At 42.0% G+C, this 23,130-nt stretch overlaps 1 long non-coding RNA gene across 1 annotated transcript in view; it reads right to left on the reverse strand.

Annotated features, from left to right (window-relative positions):
• Positions 1–23,130, reverse strand: part of LOC149070757 (uncharacterized) — a 500,755-nt gene that overhangs the window by 135,208 nt on the left and 342,417 nt on the right. The window contains exon 3 of the long non-coding RNA XR_016194986.1: positions 12,532–12,568. This is a non-coding gene — a long non-coding RNA (uncharacterized LOC149070757). The remainder of the gene's footprint in view (positions 1–12,531; positions 12,569–23,130) is intronic.

A 23,130-nucleotide genomic window follows, 5' to 3' on the forward strand; every position in this document is an offset into this window, starting at 1 on the left:
GCTTCATACTCGTATCAAAATAGATTTTTCCTGAATTCTAATGCTTCATACTCGTATCAAAATAGATTTTTCATGAATTCTAATGCTTCATACTCGTATCAAAATAGATTTTTCATGAATTCTAATGCTTCATACTCGTATCAAAATAGATTTTTCATGAATTCTAATGCTTCATACTCGTATCAAAATAGATTTTTCCTGAATTCTAATGCTTCATAATCGTATCAAAATAGATTTTTCCTGAATTCTAATGCTTCATACTCGTATCAAAATAGATTTTTCATGAATTCTAATGCTTCATACTCGTATCAAAATAGATTTTTCATGAATTCTAATGATTCATACACGTAACAAAATAGATTTTTCATGAATTCTAATGCTTCATACTCGTATCAAAATAGATTTTTCCTGAATTCTAATGCTTCATACTCGTATCAAAATAGATTTTTCCTGAATTCTAATGCTTCATACTCGTAAAAAAATAGATTTTTCATGAATTCTAATGCTTCATACTCGTATCAAAATAGATTTTTCATGAATTCTAATGCTTCATACTCGTATCAAAATAGATTTTTCATGAATTCTAATGCTTCATACTCGTATCAAAATAGATTTTTCCTGAATTCTAATGCTTCATAATCGTATCAAAATAGATTTTTCCTGAATTCTAATGCTTCATACTCGTATCAAAATAGATTTTTCATGAATTCTAATGCTTCATACTCGTATCAAAATAGATTTTTCATGAATTCTAATGATTCATACACGTAACAAAATAGATTTTTCATGAATTCTAATGCTTCATACTCGTATCAAAATAGATTTTTCCTGAATTCTAATGCTTCATACTCGTATCAAAATAGATTTTTCCTGAATTCTAATGCTTCATACTCGTAAAAAAATAGATTTTTCATGAATTCTAATGCTTCATACTCGTAAAAAAATAGATTTTTCATGAATTCTAATGCTTCATACACGTAACAAAATAGATTTTTCATGAATTCTAATGCTTCATACTCGTATCAAAATAGATTTTTCCTGAATTCTAATGCTTCATACTCGTATCAAAATAGATTTTTCCTGAATTCTAATGCTTCATACTCGTATCAAAATAGATTTTTCCTGAATTCTAATGCTTCATACTCGTATCAAAATAGATTTTTCATGAATTCTAATGCTTCATACTCGTATCAAAATAGATTTTTCCTGAATTCTAATGCTTCATAATCGTATCAAAATAGATTTTTCCTGAATTCTAATGCTTCATACTCGTATCAAAATAGATTTTTCATGAATTCTAATGCTTCATACTCGTATCAAAATAGATTTTTCATGAATTCTAATGATTCATACACGTAACAAAATAGATTTTTCATGAATTCTAATGCTTCATACTCGTATCAAAATAGATTTTTCCTGAATTCTAATGCTTCGATGAGTATAGAAAACAAGCCTGCCGTTCGGAACCGGCAATAAATTGCAGGTCCCGGTCTAATTAGCCCTCGTGTGCAGAAAAGTGACCGTGGTGCGAAAAAAATGATGGAAATATACTTTTTTTCATGAATTCTAATGCTTTATACGAAATAACCTAATGCTTCTTCACACATTCGTATAAAACCATATTCTGCCTAAATAACAATGCTTCGTACTCGCATGGGAACTAATTTTCCGTGAACGGTGATGTTCGAAAAACATGATTTCATATGAGTAAATGAGATCATGTTTTTCAATCATACCGGGGGGGGGGGGGGGAACTTGTCACCCATATAAAAAAATCTAATCGCCCATAAACGATCGAAATCTTCTCCAGCGCCATCTATCGAAAGAGTGATTTTTTTTCCTTCTCCCCCCCCCCCCGATAACATTTCAATCGTAGAAATAATCCAGTAAAAATCACGGACCTTTCGGGTACTGTTATCGGATTGACGTTATAAACCGGCGTAATGAATGAATGAATGCTTTTCATTCACTGAAAAATCGTAAAAACGCGCCGAACCATTCCAATGTAAAGAAAGTGAGAATATTATCACACACACTTTCGTTTTTTTTTTTTCCATATACAATTCTTTATAGCGTCACAACACAATATGTACAGAAAGTACGAGCATTCATACTCGTACACAAACACACGCTCAACGCACGCGTTTTATCCGACGTGCAGCATACAGTCTGTAGGCCTACGTTCCCCTGAGAGAGAGAGAGAGAGAGAGCGAGTACAATATATTCACAAAAGGTTAAATCTGTTTTCAAAGCCCGGGGCCTAGGTAGATGGAGAGAAGGAGAAATGGCGCATTGTGTGTGTGATTTTTATACCTACTGTACATAGTACATTGCGTGGGGGGGAGGGGGAGATTTTTCTCCTACGCAATCATAATAGCGACGATTTGGCTTCTGCAATCCTATGCGAATGGTACTCATCATCCACACGAGATGACAATGGGAATCATTTCAAATTGGCTTTCTTTGCAGTAACAATTGGCTTTATATGGGGGAAACAATGTTGTCGACGTTGTGGATTAATTCGATTTCGCGACCGTCCCGTGCGGGACTGTTGGGTTTGTGGGGCTCGCTTTCACGGCCTAGATCTCTTGCGATAAAGGCTGTATAGCGCAAGATTGTGGATGAATTTGGCAAATTCGACTATAAGCTTGTCGTGCTCGGAGCTGAGTCTTGGGGGGGGGGGGATAGAATGACAGGGCTCTGGCCTAGAGGGAAATCCTGGCTGGCTCGCCATGGTCCCCCCACCTCTCCACGGGCCGCTATTTTTAAGCCGAGAAAAAACACAGACGTTGACCAGGACTTGTCCTGGCCACGGTAGAGGGTTGAAAACTGAAGTCACCTAGCCGGGAGGGGAGATTTTTGGCCCAGCACCTCTCTGGCCACACCGACGCAAAGGGCTTACTTGAGCCACCAAGCCGTCAAAAGTAGACGTGAACCAGGACCTGGTCGTGGTAGAGGGCTCGCTAGAGACGCCAAGCCGAGAGGGGGGGGGGATATGGGGGGTCCAGCACCTTGCACATCGCGCGGCACATTCCTACATCGCTTGGGTAACCCGCGGCACGTGGGGCCGCGGGCCACATAGATTTCTGGAACTATTTATTTAATAATTTTGAATAGGCCTATACTGATTAATTCTGAACCTATTTATTTGAATAATTGTAAACTTGCTGCGGATCACTTAATTGAAATGAAAATGTGCCGAAGGCCACTTACGGCCAGGGCCGTCTTAACATGGGCCCCCGGGCTAAGTGATTATTCTGAGACAAATCTGAAAAAATCTCGAAAAATTCAACTGCTTCTCGTTTTTCTCAGGACCCTCTTGTTTTGAGGCCCACCAGGCCGGGAGCGGTTGGACCCATGCGTTAAAACGGCACTGCTTACGTGATCTGGAGCAACACTTCAGGTCACTCAAGGGATCTGGTAATGTGCCGCGGACCACTTGATTGATCTGGGGAAAGTGCCGCTTAGTTTATTTTCCCAAATTCAGGTTTGAGGTCATGGGACCCCATCAGATGACTCTGAGGGCCACATTTAGCCCGCAGGCCATGGGTTAAGCATGTATGCAATGCGCCAACAATCACTTTGGTTGTTTTGCTCAGCTCGAGGAAGCCACGTATTTACGCGTCCTATAAGAGATTCCGGAGGTTATAGATAAAGAGCGGTGGCAACAAGTATATGATGGCGGGGGGGGGGGGGGGCAAAAGCCAGAACAGCTCCCGTTTGACGTGCTATTCCATAACCCTCCTCCTCCCCGCTATTATTTCATTCTTTTCTTGGCCCCCGTACTACCTTATACGTACCGAGAGAGTATTTATCCCCCCCCCCAATTCTCAACCTGGGGCCCAGGTGCACGTTGGAATTCGTCACCTCGGGTCACAGGGGACACCAATAGCTTGAGAAATGAACCTCTTACCCCCCCCCCCGCACCCGAACTTCTCTCTGTCAAAATCCTTACCTCCAAGGGACCCCCCCCTCCCCCGTTCCCCCTCTATCCGAACGTAGGTACGCACGGCACACCTTTCGAAAAAGGATGACAGGGCCATGAGGGTAGGTGGGCCCTGCTTTTGTCACCAGCCATCTCTTCCCTACTCAGGACGTTTCGGTGGGGGGGGGGAGAGAAGGGATATTTTTGTCATCGGGGACCCGCACCTGGGTACAGAATAGACCCTCCGGAGGAGGGTAAGGAAAAAAAAAATATATATATATATAAGGGGCTGCGCATGTGAGTGCGTACCGGGTACGCTTCTTCAATAGTCACACACACACCGCACCCTGTATATATGAGTAATATATTTTTTTTATATATATATTACTATTATTATACCTCCTGCATGCTGTCAGGCTATCCATGATTGGTGAGCTCTTGGAAGGAAGGGCCGGGGAAGGGGCCCCCCTTTCCCCCCCAAAGGTAGGGTAATTTCCGACAACGTGGTAGCTCTTGACACTCAAAACCGCCCTCAGCAATGTCCCATTAAAAAAAAGTAATAATAATAAAATGCGCGCAGAAGTACAGTACGGATCCCGGGGGCCCATAAAAGTAAGAAAAATATCTGGGAACCCGTCGGAACCCCCCTCACCCAACCCCCCCCCCCCCATACTGAGAAATCCTTTGAAGATTTTTTCTTTCTTTCTATTCTAGATTTATTCATGTCCCAGAGACCGCTGTGTACCTATATTACAGTGTATAGTGTACTGGGTATCCAGTGTTGGGACCCCTGTCCCCCCCTTCCCCCTACATTGTATAGGAGAAATTCGGTCGTAATAAAAAAATGGGGTTTTTCATGAAAAATTTTTTTTTTCTTTTGTGTTTTTCATGGAAAATAGTGGGACCTGTGCACCTATTTTTTGTATGAAAAGCTATAATTTAGTGGAATTTTAGAATTTCCCCCCCCAGATTACTTAAATACTGAAGTTTTATTGACTTTATTGTGTGTGGCGAGTTTATTTTCCCCCCCTATATTTTTTGCGTACATTACTGACAAATCCCGAAGTGAACCAATTCGCGACGGGGCCGGCCACTTCGGGAATTGTCCAAGAGTTTTGGCCAAAGTCCGTATTGCAGAAATGATTCGGGCATTTCGACCGTCCGTTCGGGAATTGTCCAAGAGTCTTTTTCGAAATGTCCAAGAGTTTTGGCCAAAAGTTCGAATTTCAGAAATGATTCGGACTTTTGGCCGGCCATTTCGGGAATTGTCCAAAGGCTTCTTTTGAATTGTTTAAGAGTTTTGGCCAAAGTCCGAATTGCAGAAATGATTCGGACTTTTGGCCGGCCATTTCGGGAATTGTCCAAAGGTTTCATTTTGAATTTTTCAAGACTTTTGTCCAAAAGTCCGAATTATTTCTGCAATTCGGACTTTTGGCCGGCCATTTCGGGAATTGTCCAAAGGTTTCTTTTGAAGTGTTCAAGAGTTTCGGCCAAAGTCCGAATTGCAGAAATGATTCGGACTTTTGGCCGGCAATTTCGGGAATTGTCCAAAGGTTTCTTTTGAAATGTTCAAGACTTTTGGCCGGCCATTTCGGGAATTGTCCGAGTGTTTTTTCGAATTGTCCAAGGATTTTTCGAATTTTCCAAGAGTTTTGGCCAAAAGTCCAAATTGGGAAATGTGTCCAAATGTCCGAAATGATTCGGACTTTTGTCTGGCCATTTCGGGAATTGTCAAAGTGTTTTGGCCAAAGTCCAAATTGCAGAAATGATTCGGACTTCGGTCGGTCATGTAAACGAAGTGGCAGAAGTGCGATTTGCTGATGTAAGACGGCACGGTATGAGCCAAATCCATTTTTTTTAATCACCAACGTGTGATATGCGTCTATATATATATATACATAGTAGCAGCTGTATTAGATTAGCTCCATGTGACAAGAGGAAAAATGAAATTTGAAAGAAAACGATAAAAATAGTTATAAAAATTTAAATTTACGTTAAACAATAATTAACGAAATTGGCCAATTCGCGATGGAGCTGGGCCCCTTCGGGAATTTTTTTTTCTCTTTGTGCAATTTTTTTTTTTTAATTTTTTTTCATTTTTTTACGACATAATTCTCCGTTTTTAAATTTTTTTTTTTTTTTTTTTTTTTTTTTAATTTTTAGCGCATTTTTTCCCTCTTTAGGGAAATTCATTTCTGTGAATGCAAATTTTTTTTTTTTTCATTGTTAAATTTTGCAATGTTTCGGGCATGTTGAAAAATTTTGCATTTTTAAACAAATATTTCAGCGTTTTTAAATATAATAATCACATTTTAACAATTTTTATGAAATTTTCATTTTTCGGCACTTTTAAATACATATTTTTTCATTTTTAGTGCATATTTTGCCACTTGTTAAGCGCATGTAACTCGGGCTCTAGCAATGAGTAACGGTAATTTTCTGAAAAAATTTCGCTAGAAGAAAATTCAAAAATATGAAAATTAATTAAAGATCGGTGTCTAAAGATAGCACAGGGCCGTAGTGTGCCCTTTCGGGGCCCCGGGACAGACTTTCCCTTAGGGCCTTTCCTTCAACGGGTAATTACCATGTAAAATAAGTGTAAATATTTTTTTCCCCGTATTCGGAATAGATATAAAATTATAGAAAATTCCCAAGATTTAATGAAATACAGTCGATCCCGCTTATATAACGTTCCCACTCACAACGTTTTCCCGCTTGGTATGGCTCATTTTCGTGGTCCCGACTCCAACAAATTCTCATTAACATTTCCCGTTTAAAGCGTTTTTCCCGCTCTCAACGTTCTTTCACGACGATTTTCTTTAAAAACGTTACAAGCGGGATCCACCGTATATTATTGAAAACCAAAATTCCAAAATCAATAAAAATTTAGAATTTTTAAAAAAAATTTCACTGTTGGCAACATTGTTTGTGCCCCCCCCCCACGATTCAAGACCCTGTTACGACACCACTGTCTAGTTTATTATTATTATCATCATTATTTTTTTTCTCATTAGCGCAAACTCAAATCAATCAATGAATCAAAATCTTAAATTTCTAATACATATTTATTTCGTGGATAATTGCACCGCTCATCCAAAAATCCAACGGACCTTCCTGCAATAAACTTATGCTTTTCATCACCTAAATTCAACAGCAATTTCGCAACCACTGGATCAAGGAATTATCCTAAGTTTGAAAAATTTTTACAGAAAATTACAGACCAAAACAAAATTTGTGAATTTGTGGATGTTGGAATATGGACGCAAAAAAATTTCTGTTTTAGATGCTGTTGAAATGATTGCGATTCCGCGTGGAAGTCAGTCACGAGTGCCACGATTCGGAACTGCTTCCGTCATGTTGGTTTTTATTCCGGGTCTTTATTAGAAGACGCGACGATATTCTAAACTGAAGAGCCAAAAACAACTGGTACAGGCATGAGTATGCAAATGAAGAGATATGGAACCAATCACAGTACGGCGCTGCGGTCGGCAACGCCTGTATAACACAACAAGTGTCTGGCATAGTTGTTAGATCGGTTACTGCTGCTACAATGGCAGGTTATCGAGATGTGAGTGAGTTTGAACGTGGTGTTATAGTCGGCGCACGAGAGATGGAACGACATAGCATCTCCGAGGTAGCGATGAAATTTGGATTTTCACGTACGACCATTTTACGAGTGTACCGTGAATATCGGGAATCCGGTAAAAAATTACATCTACGACATCGCTGCGGCTGGAAAAAGATCATGCAAGAACGACGACTAACGAGAATCATTAAACGTGACAGACGTGCAACCCTTCCGCAAATTGCTGCAGATTTCAATGCTGGGCCATCAACAACTGCGAACCATTCAACGAAACATCATCGATATGGGCTTTCGGAGCCACTCGTGTACCCTTGATGACTGCACGACACCAAGCTTTACGCCTCACCTGGGCCCGACAACACCAACATTGGACTGTTGAGGACTGGAAACACGTTGCCTGGTCTGACGAGTCTCGGTTCCAATTGCTTCGAGCTGATGGACGTGTACGGGTATGGAGACAACCTCATGAATCCATGGACCTTACATGTCAACAGGGGACTGTTCAAGCTGGTGGAGGCTCTGTGATGGTATGGGACCCCTGATACGTCTAGATACGACTCTGACAGGTGACAGGTACGTAAGCATCCTGTCTGATTACCTGCACCCATTCATGTCCATTGTGCATTCCGACGGACTTGGACAATTTCAGCAGGACAATGCGACACCCCACACGTCCAGAATTGCTACAAAGTGGCTCCAGGAACACTCTTCTGACTTTAGACACTTCCGCTGGCCACCTAAATCCCCAGACATGAACATTATTGAACATATCTGGGATGCCTTGCAACGTGCTGTTCAGAAGAGATCTCCACCCCCCTCTTACTCCTACGGATCTATGGACAGCCCTGCAGGATTCATGGTGTCAATTACCTCCAGCACTACTTCAGACATTAGTCGAGTCCATGCCACGTCGTGTTGCGGCGCTTCTGCGGACTCGCGGGGGCCCTACGCGATATTAGGCAGGTGAACCAGTTTTTTTGGCTCTTCAGTGTTTAATCAATCAATCAAAGAGGAAGTGCTTCATGTTCCGAAGAAGTAGAATCAGAAAATTCAGATGAACAAGTGTGTGCACCATCTCGCCATGACGCATTAAAAGCTGTAGATGTGATACGTCGATTCCTATACGCACTCAGGAAAAAGCCGAGAACAATCGCGGGATAAACTGAACAGTGTATGCAAGAATTTTTGTTTTCTCTGCGGAAAGAAAAACAAATATACTTGATTATTTTCCACGAGGTAAATTTTTTTGTGTGTTTTGATTCTATTATGAAACAACCCCGAATTGAAATTAAGGTATTCTGGAGTGAACTTTAAATATATTTTGTGATAGAAAGTGTCTCGAAATGGTGGAAACAGTGACAAATTTTGGTCCGTCTATTATATTTTCTATGAAAAAGTCGTTTTTATGTCAAATTTTAGGCAAAATTCATGTGATATTCGAAGCACGGTTGCAAAAAATTTTTATTAATAAAATGCTTTGTGATTTTCACAGTGCATTTAGCTAGTAATGTTGCAGGTTATGAACCAAAATTTAAAGGATTGCACGATATGTTCATAAGTTACACCAAAATATGTTTAAGTACGTGTGAATTTTTTGAAATTTCATCCTACATTTTGTCTATAAAACACTGTGATTCGAAAAATATATGTGATAGACCTTAGATTTTGGTTCATAACCTCAACAATATATAGCAAAATGTCACATTAAAATTTCGTAAGGATGCAATGAATCAATTTTTTACAAATCATGTCACAAAGTCAAGTAAAATGTCAAAAATAGCTTATTACTAGTCTTCATTCGCGTATTACTTGTATGTGAAAACGCAACACTAAAGTGAACGTAACTTTGATTCTAAGCATCATATAAACAAAACAAGACTCATTTTGGAATCACAACAAATAGGGCTTTTATAAAAATTAAAAAAAAAAAAAAATGAAAATCCACATTTTCTTCCAAAATGACGTTTTCAACGTAGTCGGATACCTTAATGAGAGAATTAGCATTTCTTATTTAATATCGAATCGTTTGAATGCGTATAATTACGTACGCAAAAACGATCGGACAAAATTTCACAGCGAAACCCCGCTAACCCGACATCCGCTTAAGTCGACATGTTTTGGCGATACTTTCAGGGGTGTCGAGTTACCGAAAGTCTACTCGATACTTAAATTTAAATTATAACAAAATGGAATATGTACAATTTTTTTTTTCCATTTTCAGGAGGTAAGAGAGAACGATTCGGGATACTGCGAAGCCGTCGAATCCTGTGTATCCAAAGGAGGAAGCACTAGGAAGCTCTCGAATATCACTGTTTGGATAAGACGCACTCCACACTGCCGACTAAGTTCCCACACAGTGCTTACCGGGCGGAGGTACAGACAGTACCGTGTACATAACAGAGAAAGAGAGTTTTTTGGGGGAAAAAATGTTCGATTTTCGTCCCTGATAACGCAAGTGCTAGGAGTGTCCTTCTCAAAAACTTCCACTACTGAATACTGGCGAAGGGAACCAATATTTGGGGGAAATTGGTATTTATTTTTCGGGTATATACTCAGTACTCATTGGCGTATGTTTAGTGAGAAACGCGAAACCCTTCGTCTATTCGATATTTGAAATCCGATACGCGCACACACAAAAAAAGCTACTAAATAGGTATTTTTATTCGTCTAAAAATGAGTATGATATACTGCAGTATAGTACGGTGTGTGTATAGCGCAGTGTATTTTTAGGAATATTGTGGAGTAATTTTTGGCTTGAGGGGAACTTAATACCCTTTTAACATGATGAAACACAGCTCTAATACAGTGTTTCTCAACCTTACTGAACCCAAGTACCAGTAAAATGTCTGAAACAATTCGACGGACTACTACTGGCGTCCCGTATTACGGGACATTTGGGAATTTTTAGTGTTTCTGAATTTCTTTTTTATATATTTGTCCCATTTTTTTCTTCAATGATGTTTATTTAAATTTATGATGTTCAATTGAGACATTTAACAAACAGCGCGTTATTTTTATAATTTATGATAATTTTGGGTATATAAATTCTCAACATCATGGACAGAGGGGATATTATGGAGCCAGTGCCCTCTTAAGGCATGGGCCCACCCGTGCATGGCCTGGGGGCCTCAAGAGAAAAGGGGCCTATCAAAAATGAGGTACGATTGAAATTTTCGAGAATAGGTACGGCCTCAGGAAAAATCACTTGGCCCAGGGACTCACGGTGCTATTAAGACAGCCCTGCTGTGTGTGTGTGGTAGTATCTGCTTACATATTTACACACTTACACTCCAGTATGGTAGCACCAGATTTTATCATGTAGGTCTCTATGGACGTGAAATCCCGAGCTACGGGCACATGCGTTAAGATGGCCCTGGTTCCATGACTCTTAGTCACACATTTTTGCTCACCATATTTCACTTGTAAGCTATATTTCTTCACAGTTTTCCGTGGGCCCTCTTCACCACTTATCGTGGCTCGGCACCCCCCCCCCCCATTTGATTTTCACCCGTGGTCTCCTTAGAATACCCCCCAGGACAGGAACAGAAACGGGTCATACGGCCCCAGGTTGAGAAACACTGCCCAAGGCCACGATTGTTCTGTGGGGGCTCACTTTCTGACTTCGATATATCGATCTTCTGGTGAATTTACGCTGTAAAAAATTTCAAAAAACAAATCGATCTGTCTGTCGGTTCATCTTCCCCCCCGGGACATTTCAGTACTTGTAAAACACTCAATCACATCCCCAGATCGCACCGGATGATTGATTGAGTGATTGAGATTGTAAATAGATCACCTGCTCCAGGTGAAAAGAAATGTCTTCACTGCCCCTTAATGGGCAAGTGATTGACGTTTCCTCTTTTGATACCAGGGTAAACAAACCACGTGCCAAAACACACCAGACCGTCTTTGTGGAGTCACTTATCTTGGCGTGAAATCAAGCTATATCGATGGATTCGTTGTCAATCACGGGGGGGGGGGGGGGGGGCTTATTTGTTACGATATCGCCAACCACGTGACACCCATCGATTTGGCGACATTCTTCAAAATAATGCTTCATTTTCAACAGGAAAAATTGAATTTATATCATGAATTTTATTTTCCTATTGGGGCTAGGTATAGGAAAAGACAGCATGTTCATCTCGATTTCTTCCATTTCTGGCTCAAACAAGTGATTAATTACAGTCGAATCCCGTTTTAACGAATACCGTTATAGCGAAAATCTCGTTTTAACGAACACTTTTCTGATCCCTTCCCCCAGATAGGTTTACGTAGGAGCAATGCAAAAACCTAGAATTCCTTTATAACGAAGTGATTTCTCCGGTCTCTTGGAGTTCGTTATAACGGGATCCGACTGTATAGTACCACAATGTTAAGAAATTTTTCATTTGCTGTAAAAATCTGGAACCGAACAGAGAATAAAATGAATAATTTCTTGCGAAATGTTCACGTTATTTCGTTCTTTAACATAAGAGATCGAACTTCATTTCTATAGTGCAGAGGTCTTCAACCTGTTTTCTAGTCCCGAGCACTGCTGTGCCCCATCATCAAAAGAAGAGCACCCTTACGGCAAGTTTGACATACCTGTGAATGCAATCTCTCAGTATGATTTCAAAGCGATTTGTACAAGGGACGATGATGAAGTGCTCGCGGACACGAAATCGGACGCGAGCATTGAGCACTCTGGGTGCTTCAGAGAGTACCGTGGTGCTCGCGAGCAACGAGTTTAAGATACTGCTGTAGTGTATAGATTATTTCCGAAGCCTTGGAGTTCCGCATGGAGCCATGCAGTGACCGCGACAACTGGCCAAACCCCTTTGGGAATCGCTCAAGTTTCGTAGCAATATCTTTTTTTTTTTGCAGGGGCCGGCTTGTGCGAGGGGGTGCGGTGCACCCGGGTGGCAGATTCTAAGGGGCGGCAGCTTGGGTTTTAGTTACTCACCAAAATTTTTAAACATTTCCAATAGTGAAAACGCGTATGATATGACACTTTATACAAAATAAATTAATAAATACTCACAAATATTCATCGATTCAAAATATTCCAATATCGATAACTGCAAAAAATAATTAAAAATTAAATTCCATATAGATCGATAAATTTGATACACAAATTTTTATATAATTTAATCATTTATTTCTTATAAATACACATATTAAATTTATTCAACTAGCTATGATAACCGGTTTTTTCAATGAGGCTTTTTGGATCACGTGACATCACCCTCTTTCTTTGAGGGACATACAAACCGTGTCTAATTTAACCAAAATGGCGGCTTCCTGCGCGACTCATGAAAAAAAACAAATCTAGATTTAAAGTTACGTAGAAATGAATATACAGGGTGTTTCAAAAAGAATTACCCGATTTCAAAAAAAATCAGCTTTTAATCCGTTTTGACCGAATAATGTATAGGTAGAAGAAAGAGGGGAAACCTCGAATTTCACGCAGTTGCCGACAGGTAGCGCTAACGCTCTTTTCCTTCGGCCGCCACTTCGGTGTTTGTCAAGAGATTGACTTTTCCCACAGTTAGAAACAGATTCGGATGACTTCATTCTCCAGACGTTCGTAAGCTCGGACGTTCGAGAACTTTTGAACAATTGCAAAGATCCTAAACGATGGATCGGCCGTACGGGACCTGACGATTCAGTTGAACATCGCTGGCCTCCGAGATCGCAGGACCTCACAGTGTGCGATTTCTTCTTGTGGGGGGGGGGGGGGGGGGGGGTTATAAAAGACTACGTTTTTGTGTGCCTCCCCCTTCCAGCTACTTTAGCCGAACTGAAGATACGCATAACAGCAGCCGTGGGAGCAAACATGCTCGCAAAAGTTTGGGACGAATACGACTACCGTATAGACATATGCCGTGCATCCCAAGCATGGCCCCCACATCCTGAAACAGGGGCCCCCAGGCTCGGATCTTTTGCGGGGGGGCTCCCCGACGAGACTTCCACGGGCCCCGTTTATGATGAATTTATAGCGTAAAAAAAAACAAAAAATGGTGAAAATCGTCCCGGGCCCCAGGGCCGAAGCCTTGGCAGCCTACCCCTTGTGGAGGCCATGATCCCAAGGTAGACATATTCACCACCTTTAATTTGGTTTGTAAAAAAAACTTTATGATTAGCCATGTAATATAAAATTAATCTTAAGTGTCTGCGTTCAATATTTTTCATAACATACGCAATTTCAAATTTTCTACGATTCTTTTTCAAACACGCTATCTTTCCCGGTAAGCGGAGTGACGTGTTAACCGGGTGACGCACTAACGAGGTTTGACTGTATATAGTAACAGGATTAAAGAAGTGACAAACCATTGTAAAGGCATATACACGTCTGAAACGCATTGCTAGGGAACCACGGTAACCAAAGTAAACGTTCGGAAAGTGATTGTTGAGGCCCAAAAACCATTGTTGCTTTACGGTTTTTTTTGCCCATTTGGGGCATTTGCCCTGGTCTGACGAAATTTTAAAGTGGTTCAAGTCGGGCCCCATTTGGTATATATGCAAAATTTGGCGACGATCGATCTAAAATTGTAGATTTGTGTAGAGAACACTCACACACACATAGAAAATCAATTTTATATTTATAGATAGATTTTTATGTGAATGAATAATTGTATATCCGAGTTTCCATTATTTCCTATGAGGAAGTTCGATTCGAATAACGAGGGATTCGGATAACGAGCGCGTTCGTGGAACGAATTAAGCTCGTTAACCGAATTTTCCATTGTACAGTCAAACCTCGTTAGTGCGTCACCCGGTTAACACGTCACTCCGCTTACCGGATCACTTTTTGGAAGTCTCAATTATCCTCAACCAGGAATTTTCACAGCTATGGCTTACTCCGTTTAACGAGTCACTCCGCTTATCAAGTCATATTTTTGCTCTCCCAAGAGTTACTCATTAACGAGGTTTGACTGTATATGTAAAATTCGGAGACGATCGATCTTAAATCGTAGGTTTGTACAGAGGACACACACACACACACAAACAGAAGATCAATTTCATATACAGACGAATCCCATTATAACGAACGCCAAGAGACCGAAGAAATCATTTTGTTACGATGAAATTCAGCTATCATAAAGGAATTCCATTGTTCCTTACGCAATCTTATCTGGGGGGAAGGGATTAGAAAAGTGTCCGTTACAACGAAGTTTTCGCTATAACGGTAATCGTTAAAACGGGATTCGGCTGTATATAGATTATTCGATTTCAGAATAATTTTTTTTAGGGAGTGTAAAATTACAGGAAATTAAATTTAAGGGGGGCCAAAAAGGAAACTCTCAAATTACGTCCATATAATAAAGAAAATATTTTAGAATGACACATTTTATGTAATATATTACTCATGTTCCCTTCAAGATTAAATGGTTTAATACTTTAAAAAAATATAAATTATATATATATGTATGTAATATGTACTTTACCAATACATATTCACATAGCAGTGATTCACTCGGCAATGGTGTGTATAGTATGTTACAGCACAATGGAGAGGGAGAGAGAGAGAGAGCGGCTCCTATTTCCTCGATAGTGTTAAAGGTCAATTGGAATACAATAGAAGCACGGGATGAAACCCTAAACTCCACTTTTGCTGTATAATTTTTTATTTTTTTTTAAAATAAATTTAATTTACTTTTTTTTTTTTTTGCCGAAATATAAGGCGGAAATCACGGACGGAAGCTGCGCGCCCACAAAAAATCAGGGATTATTTTGAAAGCAAATATATACAATTGACGCTCGTCATTACGTTGAAAGCGTACGTTATATCGAAAGGAAAGCAATATATATATATATATACAGTCAAACCTCGTTAATGAGTCACTCTTGGGAGAGAAAAAATATGGCTTAGTAAGCGCAGTGATTCGTTAAACGGAGCAAGCCATAGCTCTGCCGATTCCTACCAGGGGACAATTGGGACTTCCAAAAAAGTGACCCGGTAAGCGGAGTGACGTGTTAACCGGGTGACGCACTAACGAGGTTTGACTGTATATATATATACAGTCAAACCTCGTTAATGAGTCACTCTTGGGAGAGCAAAAATATGACTCGATAAGCGGAGTGACTCGTTAAACGGAGTAAGCCATAGCTGTGCCAATTCCTGCATGAAGATAATTGGGACTTCCAAAAAAGTGATCCGGTAAGCGGAGTGACGTGTTAACCGGCTGACGCACTAACGAGGTTTGACTCGTTAATGAGTCACTCTTGGGAGAGCAAAAATATGACTCGATAAGCGGAGTGACTCGTTAAACGGAGTAAGCCATAGCTGTGCCAATTCCTGCATGAAGATAATTGGGACTTCCAAAAAAGTGATCCGGTAAGCGGAGTGGCGTGTTAACCAGGTGACGCACTAACGAGGTTTGACTGTATATGTATGTATATACAGGGTGGGCAAAAAGTCCGTAGAAATTTTAAAAATGAATAAAAACCGGAAAAAATAACGGAAATATAAAAAAAGGGTTTGCAGGGTTAGCATCGCTAGGTCGCGGGAATTTTTTCAAGACGGGTGGGGGGGAGGGGGGCGTTGGAGAACCAGAACAAACAGCCGATAGGTGGCGCTGATGTACACGAGTCGAAGAAAAGACGCGCGGCTAACGAACAGAATGCCTCCAAAAAATCGTTTATTACAGCAGTATGTGTTCCACGTGACCAACACAGGGGATAACGCACATTGCAGGCGAGTCAGAAATCCAGTAACGGCAGAGTGCAGTACGTCCACAGACACTGTTTACAACGGTGAATTGGTTGTGGATTAGGAGCGCAAGTTCGTATTACCGTCTCATTAGCATATTTCCACCGAAGTCGCTCGTACCAGCGCCACCTATCGGCTGTTTTTTGGGATTATATGTCCTAAAAAAAATTCCCGTCACCTAGCGATGCTAACCCGCCTACACAACGATAAATTATTCAATCATTACACTTCACTCATAGTTAGAAAAACTGGTGGCAGATGGCAGCACTACACATAACAAGCATTACACAGAAGCAAACTTCACGTCAGGTTTCACTACACGTACACGCACATTCCCGCATATTCGTTAGAGGTTCCGCAGAGGAGAATATGGACGAGGTGTATGTGTGGTTTTGTAGTAGTAGCGATGCTAACCCTGCAAACCGTAATTAAGTGGCCCGTGGCGAGTTTTCAAACCGATGAAGTGGCCCGAACTGTCCAAAGGGTTGAGCACCCTCGATCTAAATCAGGGGTTCTTAACCCATGCGGCAGAGTCGCTGGAGCTTCCATGATGGGTCGTTCAAATCTCCTAACACTCTCTTTTGATTTATGGATCCCACCCACAAACCATAATCGCAAGGGGTTCCGAGAAGAGTCGCACGAATCTACTTACAGACAAGGTTTTTGAGCTATGGGTCACTTAATTCGCAATTGCTTCTGGGATGGGTTGCACAAACCCACTTATAGAGAGGGATTCTCGATCTACCTGTGATGACGTCACTCATTTTGTCATGCTTGCGCACTGTTTTGGTCACTCACATACTTGCACACGCTCTAGGTCACTCACTGACGTGATCCCTCGCACTGTAGATCACTCGTTTGGCCATTCACATACTTGCTCACGCTCCAAGTCACTCTTTTGCTCACTCACGTGCTTGCAAACTCTTTAGGTCGTAAATGCTCAACCCGTGGCCCTCGGAGTCATCTGATGTGGCCTGTGAACTCAAACCTAATTTTGTTAAAAATGAACTAAGTGGCATATGTGACCAGGTCACTTAAGTATCCCGCTGTACATTCTTAGATCACTAAAGTGACCTGGCGCGCTAAACCACTTGAGTGGCCCGCGACAAAATTTTAGATGACCTAAGCGGCACGCGACATATTTGCAGATTACTTAAGTGACCCGCGGTACATTTAAAGATTTCTCAAGCAGCCCCTGGCACATTCCCAAATCTCCAACGTGGCCCACGGCACAGATTACATAAGTGGCACATTTACAGGTCACTTAAGTGAACTGTGGCAGATAAATAAGAAGAGAGATAAATATGTGCAGAGGTGTTCACAACCTTTTTCCAGTCGCGAGCACTGCCTGCTACCATCTGCTACCATCATAAAAAAAGAGCACCCTTACGGCAAGTTTGAAATACCAATTCATGGAGAATCATCGGTACGATTTCAATCCTTCTATGCAATTTGTGAAACGTGTTCAATTGCTACGTTGATCAAGTGCTCGCGAGCACGAAATCGGACACAAGAAACGAGCACTGCGGGCGCCTCTGGTGCTCGCGGGCAACGGGTTGAAGATGCCTGGTTTAACGCAAGGGTGCTCAACCTTTAGGACAGTGCGGGCCACTTCATTGTTTGTAAGCGTGTCGCGGGACACTGAAGTGATCTCAGGATCTGTAAATGTGCCGCGGGCTCCTTGAGTAAAATGCAACACAGTTCCAGATCACTCAAGTTATCTGTAAATATGCCGCGGGTCACTCTAGTGATCTGTAAATATGCCGTGGGTCACTCTAGTGATCTGTAAATATGCCGTGGGTCACTCTAGTGATCTGTAACTGTGCCGCGGGTCGCTCTAATTATCTGGGAATGTGTAGCGGTGATCTGCAAATATGCCGTGGAAGACTTAAGCGATCTGAAGATGTGCTGTCGGTCACTTAAGTGATCTATACACGTGCTACGGGTCACTTAAATAATCTGATAATGTGCTACGGGTCACTCAAATAATCTGATAATGTGCTGCGGGACACTTAAGTGATTTGAAATTGTCCTGCGAGCCGGTTAAGTGTTCTGGAACTGTGCCGCGGGTCCCCAAAGTGCTCTGGAAATGCACCACGGACCGCTTAAGTGCTCTGGAAGTGTGGCATGGGTCGCTCAAATGCTGTGAAAGTGTGCCGCGGTAATCTCTAAATATGCCGCGGATCACTTGAATGATCTGGGAATGTGGCGCAGGTCACGTAAGCGATCTGGGAATGTGGCGCAGGTCACGTAAGCGATCTGGAATTGCGCCACGGTTAACTTAAGTGCTCTGTAAGTGTGCCGTGGGTCGCTTAAGTGTGCCGCGATAATCTGTGAATACTCCGCGGATCAGTTATATGATCCGGGAATGCACCGCGGGTCATATCTGGAAATGTGCCGCGGATGCATGAGTGATTCATAAGTACGCGTGGGCCAGTTAAATGATCTTGGAATTTGCTGCGGGACACTTGAGTGATCTGGAAATGCACCGCAGGTTACTCAAGTGATGTGGAACTGCATCTAGTGCATAGTTTCCCAACCTTTTTTTGTCCCATATCGTCCCCCCACTTCTTCAGAAATTTTTTTCGCCCAGCGGCCTCCCCCCAGAACGCAATCTTATCCATAGAATCCTATGCTATACCCGTAGCTTCTACCGCCCCCTGGAACATCCCATCGCCCCCCTCCCCAGGTGGCATTAACGCCCACGTTGGGAATCACTGATCTAGTGGGTCGCAAAACGTTCTTGATTTTGGGTTAAGACCTCTCCTGGTCACTGGATTCACCAAATTCACAATCCTGTACGAATTTCAAAGGCATTCCTCCGGTTTGTTTCTTGGATCCCAAATCTTGGCTCCATGCCAAGTAAAGATTCCTTTCTCTCTCCACACAGATCCAATTCTCTCCATACACACACACACACACAAAAAAGACCACAGAAAAAGAACTGTTTGTTGTTTATTGTTTGAACCGCTAAACCCGCCGGAAAAACGCCGGAATTTTTCCCTTTTTTTTTCTTCCCCTTCTCACAAGGGGGGAAAAAAAAGAACATTAGAGGGAAAAAATGGATAAGAGGCGAAGAATTCTCCCTCCACCGAAAAAAAAAAATTATTTTATTTGATTATATATATATATATTCTCTTTTATTTTCGAGTACGACAACTAGTTTATCGTCGCCATTTTCTTTTTTTTTTTTTTTTTTTGGTTCCACGCCTCGACGAATTTGGCGAGAAAAATAAAATAAATAGATAAAAAATTGGTGCGTTTTTTTCAACCCCCTTTCTTCTTCGTCCTTCACATATCGTGCGGGGGTTCCGTTCACACGCATTCCATCACAACCCTGCCAATTCTTGGCGACAAAAAGATCATCTCATAACAATGGATGCCATGTGTGTGTGTGTAAGAGGGAAAGAAAACGCATTAAATTCGTCATGGGATTGTGATGATTAACCCGTCGGTCTGTCTGTCTGTCTTTATGGCATTTTCTTCCGCCATTTTTTTTTTTTTTTTGGTGCCATTTGTTCACTGCCTCGTTCTAAAACCACTTTATCATTTTCGCGCATTCGTTGGCGAATTTATATTTTATTTTATTTATTTTATTTCTTTTATAAATTGCTTATTTATTATTTCTTTTTATAGGAATTTATTGTGGCACAAAATGTGCTGTTTCTTCTTCTTAACACTGAGAAACTTCAGAATCGATTAGATTATTAAATTCCGCGGATTATGTGAAATTTCTACAACCGCTGTCTGTTTTAACCCTTTAAGGCAGAGGTCTCCAACCTTTTTTTTTCGTAGTCGCGAGCACTCTGCCTGCACCTACCATCATCAAAAGAAGAGCACCCTCGCGGCAAGTTTGGCTATACCAATGCGTGAAATTAGGATGATTTCAATTTATACGAGGTGTTCATTTGGAGACGTTGTTCGAGTGCGTGCTCGCGAGCGCGATGTCGGACACGCGCAACGAGCACACTGGGTGTTTCAGGGGAGCACCACGGCGCTCGCGAGCAACGGGTTGAAGCAACGCCACATATAGAACAAGGCTTCCGCACGAAGCTCGTGAACATCACTGAAGAAAACCATTTCACCTATTGCCATTGCCTGAATGAATGAACGCCAGAACTTTGCCACTGGACTTATCCCGTTGTTGAGATCTCTTCCAGCCCAGTTTCGTGAATTATTGCCATTGCCTGTACCTATCATCAAAAGAAGAGCCCCCTCGCGGCAAGTTTGGCTGTACCAATGCATGAAATTAGGATGATTTCATTCCTTTAATGCAATTTATATGAGACGTTGCTCGAGTGCGTGCTCGCGATCGCGAAGTCGGACACGCGCAACGAGCACTGTGGGTGTTTCAGGGGAACACCGCTGCGCTTGCGAGCAACGGGTTGAAGCAACACCACCTATAGAACAAGGCCTCCACACGAAGCTCGTGACGTCAATGAAGAAGGCCATTTCACCTGTTGCCATTGCCTGTACCTATCATCAAAAGAAGAGCACCCTCGCGGCAAGTTTGGCTGCACCAATGCGTGAAATTAGGATGATTTCAATTTATACGAGGTGCTTACTTGGAGACGTTGTTCGAGTGCGTGCTCGCGAGCGAGCGAAATCGGACACGCGCAACGAGCACTCTGGGTGTTTCAGGGGAGCACCGTGACTCATCACTCAGCATTTATCCCGTTGCTGAGATCTCTTCCAGCCCAGTTTCGTGAATTATTGCCATTGCCTGTACCTATCATCAAAAGAAGAGCACCCTCGCGGCAAGTTTGGCTATACCAATGCGTGAAATTAGGATGATTTCAATTTATACGAAGTGTTTACTCGGAGACGTTGTTCAAGTGCGTGCTCGCGAACGTGAAATCGGACACGCGCAACGAGTACTCTGGATGTTTCGGGGGAGCATCGTGGCGCTCGCGAGCAACGGGTTGAAGCAATACCACCTATAGAACAAGGCCTCCCACACGAAGCTCGTGACGTCACTAAAGAAGGCTATTTCACCTATTGCCATTGCCTGAACGAATAAACGCCAGAACTTTGCCACTGGACTTATCCCGTTGCCTAGGTCTCTTCCAATCCAGCTTCGTGAATTATTGCCATTGCCTGTAACTATCATCAAAAGAAGAGCACCCTCGCGGCAATTTTGGCTATACCAATGCATGAAATTAGGATGATTTCAAAACTTTAATGCAATTTATACGACGTGTTTACTTGGAGACGTTGTTCAAGTGCGTGCTCGCGAGCGCGAAATCGGACACGCGCATCGAGCACTATGGGTGTTTCAGGGGAGCATCGTGCACTCGCGAGCAACGGTTTGTGATGTTTATTTTTTTTCCTTTGTTTCTTTCGTCTTAGTTTTAGTTGCTCTGTTCAGGGTCAGGCCTCTAGACCAGTGGTTCTCAACCTGGGGCCATATGGCCCCCCTTGTGGTCCTGGATTTTAAGGGGCCACGGGAGAAAATCAGAAGAAAGATGATCCACGACAGGTGGCGAAGGGAGTCATACAGAACTGTGAAGAGAAAAGCTTTAAAAGTGAAACACATGGTTGAAAAATATTACTACTTCCAGAATCCATCAGATCCGTCCATAGAACCACGGGCATCTTAATGTTTGGGGTCTATGTGGGCATGACCCGGGTCTTCACGTCTATAATGGACGGAGGGGGGACTGCACTATATGGGATATGGTATTATGATTTTCATACGTAAGCTGTTATTTCCAGCTAAGTATGGAGGGCCACCAGAGCAACGGTTGAAGTGTTGGGAGGGTCGATTTACCGTGCAGGTTCGTTGGATCGTCCCGTATTTTACACAGACCGTTTTTTATGCTAACCCTGCAAACCGTTTTTTATATTTCGGTTATTTTTTCCGGTTTTTATTCATTTTTAAAATTCCTACGGACTTTTTGCCCACCCTGTATATACATACATATACAGTCAAACCTCGTTAGTGCGTCACCCGGTTAACACGTCACTCCGCTTACCGGGTCACTTTTTGGAAGTCCCAATTGTCCTCTGGTAGGAATTGGCACAGCTATGGCTTACTCCGTTTAATGAGTCACTCCGCTTAATAAGTCATATTTTTGCTCTCCCAAGAGTGACTCATTAACGATGTTTGACTGTAATTCGACTCCTGGGAGAGATGATAATCCGCCATTTGAATCCGTGCCTTGCCAGGATTCCAGAGATTGATCTGATTTATTAAAATTTCATTCATAATAAAAAAAATAGAAAGTATCTCACTCTTGGATGAGGGTAGGGGGGGGGGGCCCGGGATAGGACAGGGGGCCACGAGAAAAAAATGTGATCTATAGAGGGGGCCACGAGCTGAAAAAGGTTAAGAAACACTGCTCTAGACCAGTGTTTCTTAACCTTTTTTTGCCCGTGGCCCCCTTTGAACCATATTTTTTTCTCGTGGCTCCCCTGTCTTACCCAGAGTTTTCAACTCTCATCTAGAAGCAAGACACTTTATACGTATTGAAATGATTTTTTTCAGTGAATCCAGACCACTGGCCTAGAATTTATTGATGTCCCCGCTAGTCCGAGTTCTATCAGGACCGTCTCAACATCATGGGGCCTCCACCTTAGGCAAAGTGATGCTATGGTAGTCCCATACTTTAGCTGGAAATAAACAGCCTACATAGTTCCTACTTATTTTCAAAATTAATTGTACTATACAAAATATAAGGTGGGGTCACTTATGGGCATGAGGCCCCTCACAACAGTGGGACTGACAGAGCTACAGCCCGGGGCCTAATATGGTTTTCATCATTTTTTTTTGTTTTTCATACAATAAATTTCATATAGAAAAGGGGGGTCTAAAAAATTTAGCCGTGTACTTGAGGAAAACCCCATCCTAAGGAACTTGTTGCAAAATGTAGGCGGTGAGGCCTAGGTGGGTCCATGCCCTGAAGAAGGCCCTGGTTTTATGGGTGG

The sequence above is a fragment of the Pholcus phalangioides genome, unplaced genomic scaffold, assembly GCF_987345545.1.
Source record: "Pholcus phalangioides strain wild (caught in Gottingen) unplaced genomic scaffold, Ppha-v1.0 ptg000020l_1, whole genome shotgun sequence".
Lineage (NCBI taxonomy): Eukaryota > Metazoa > Arthropoda > Arachnida > Araneae > Pholcidae > Pholcus > Pholcus phalangioides.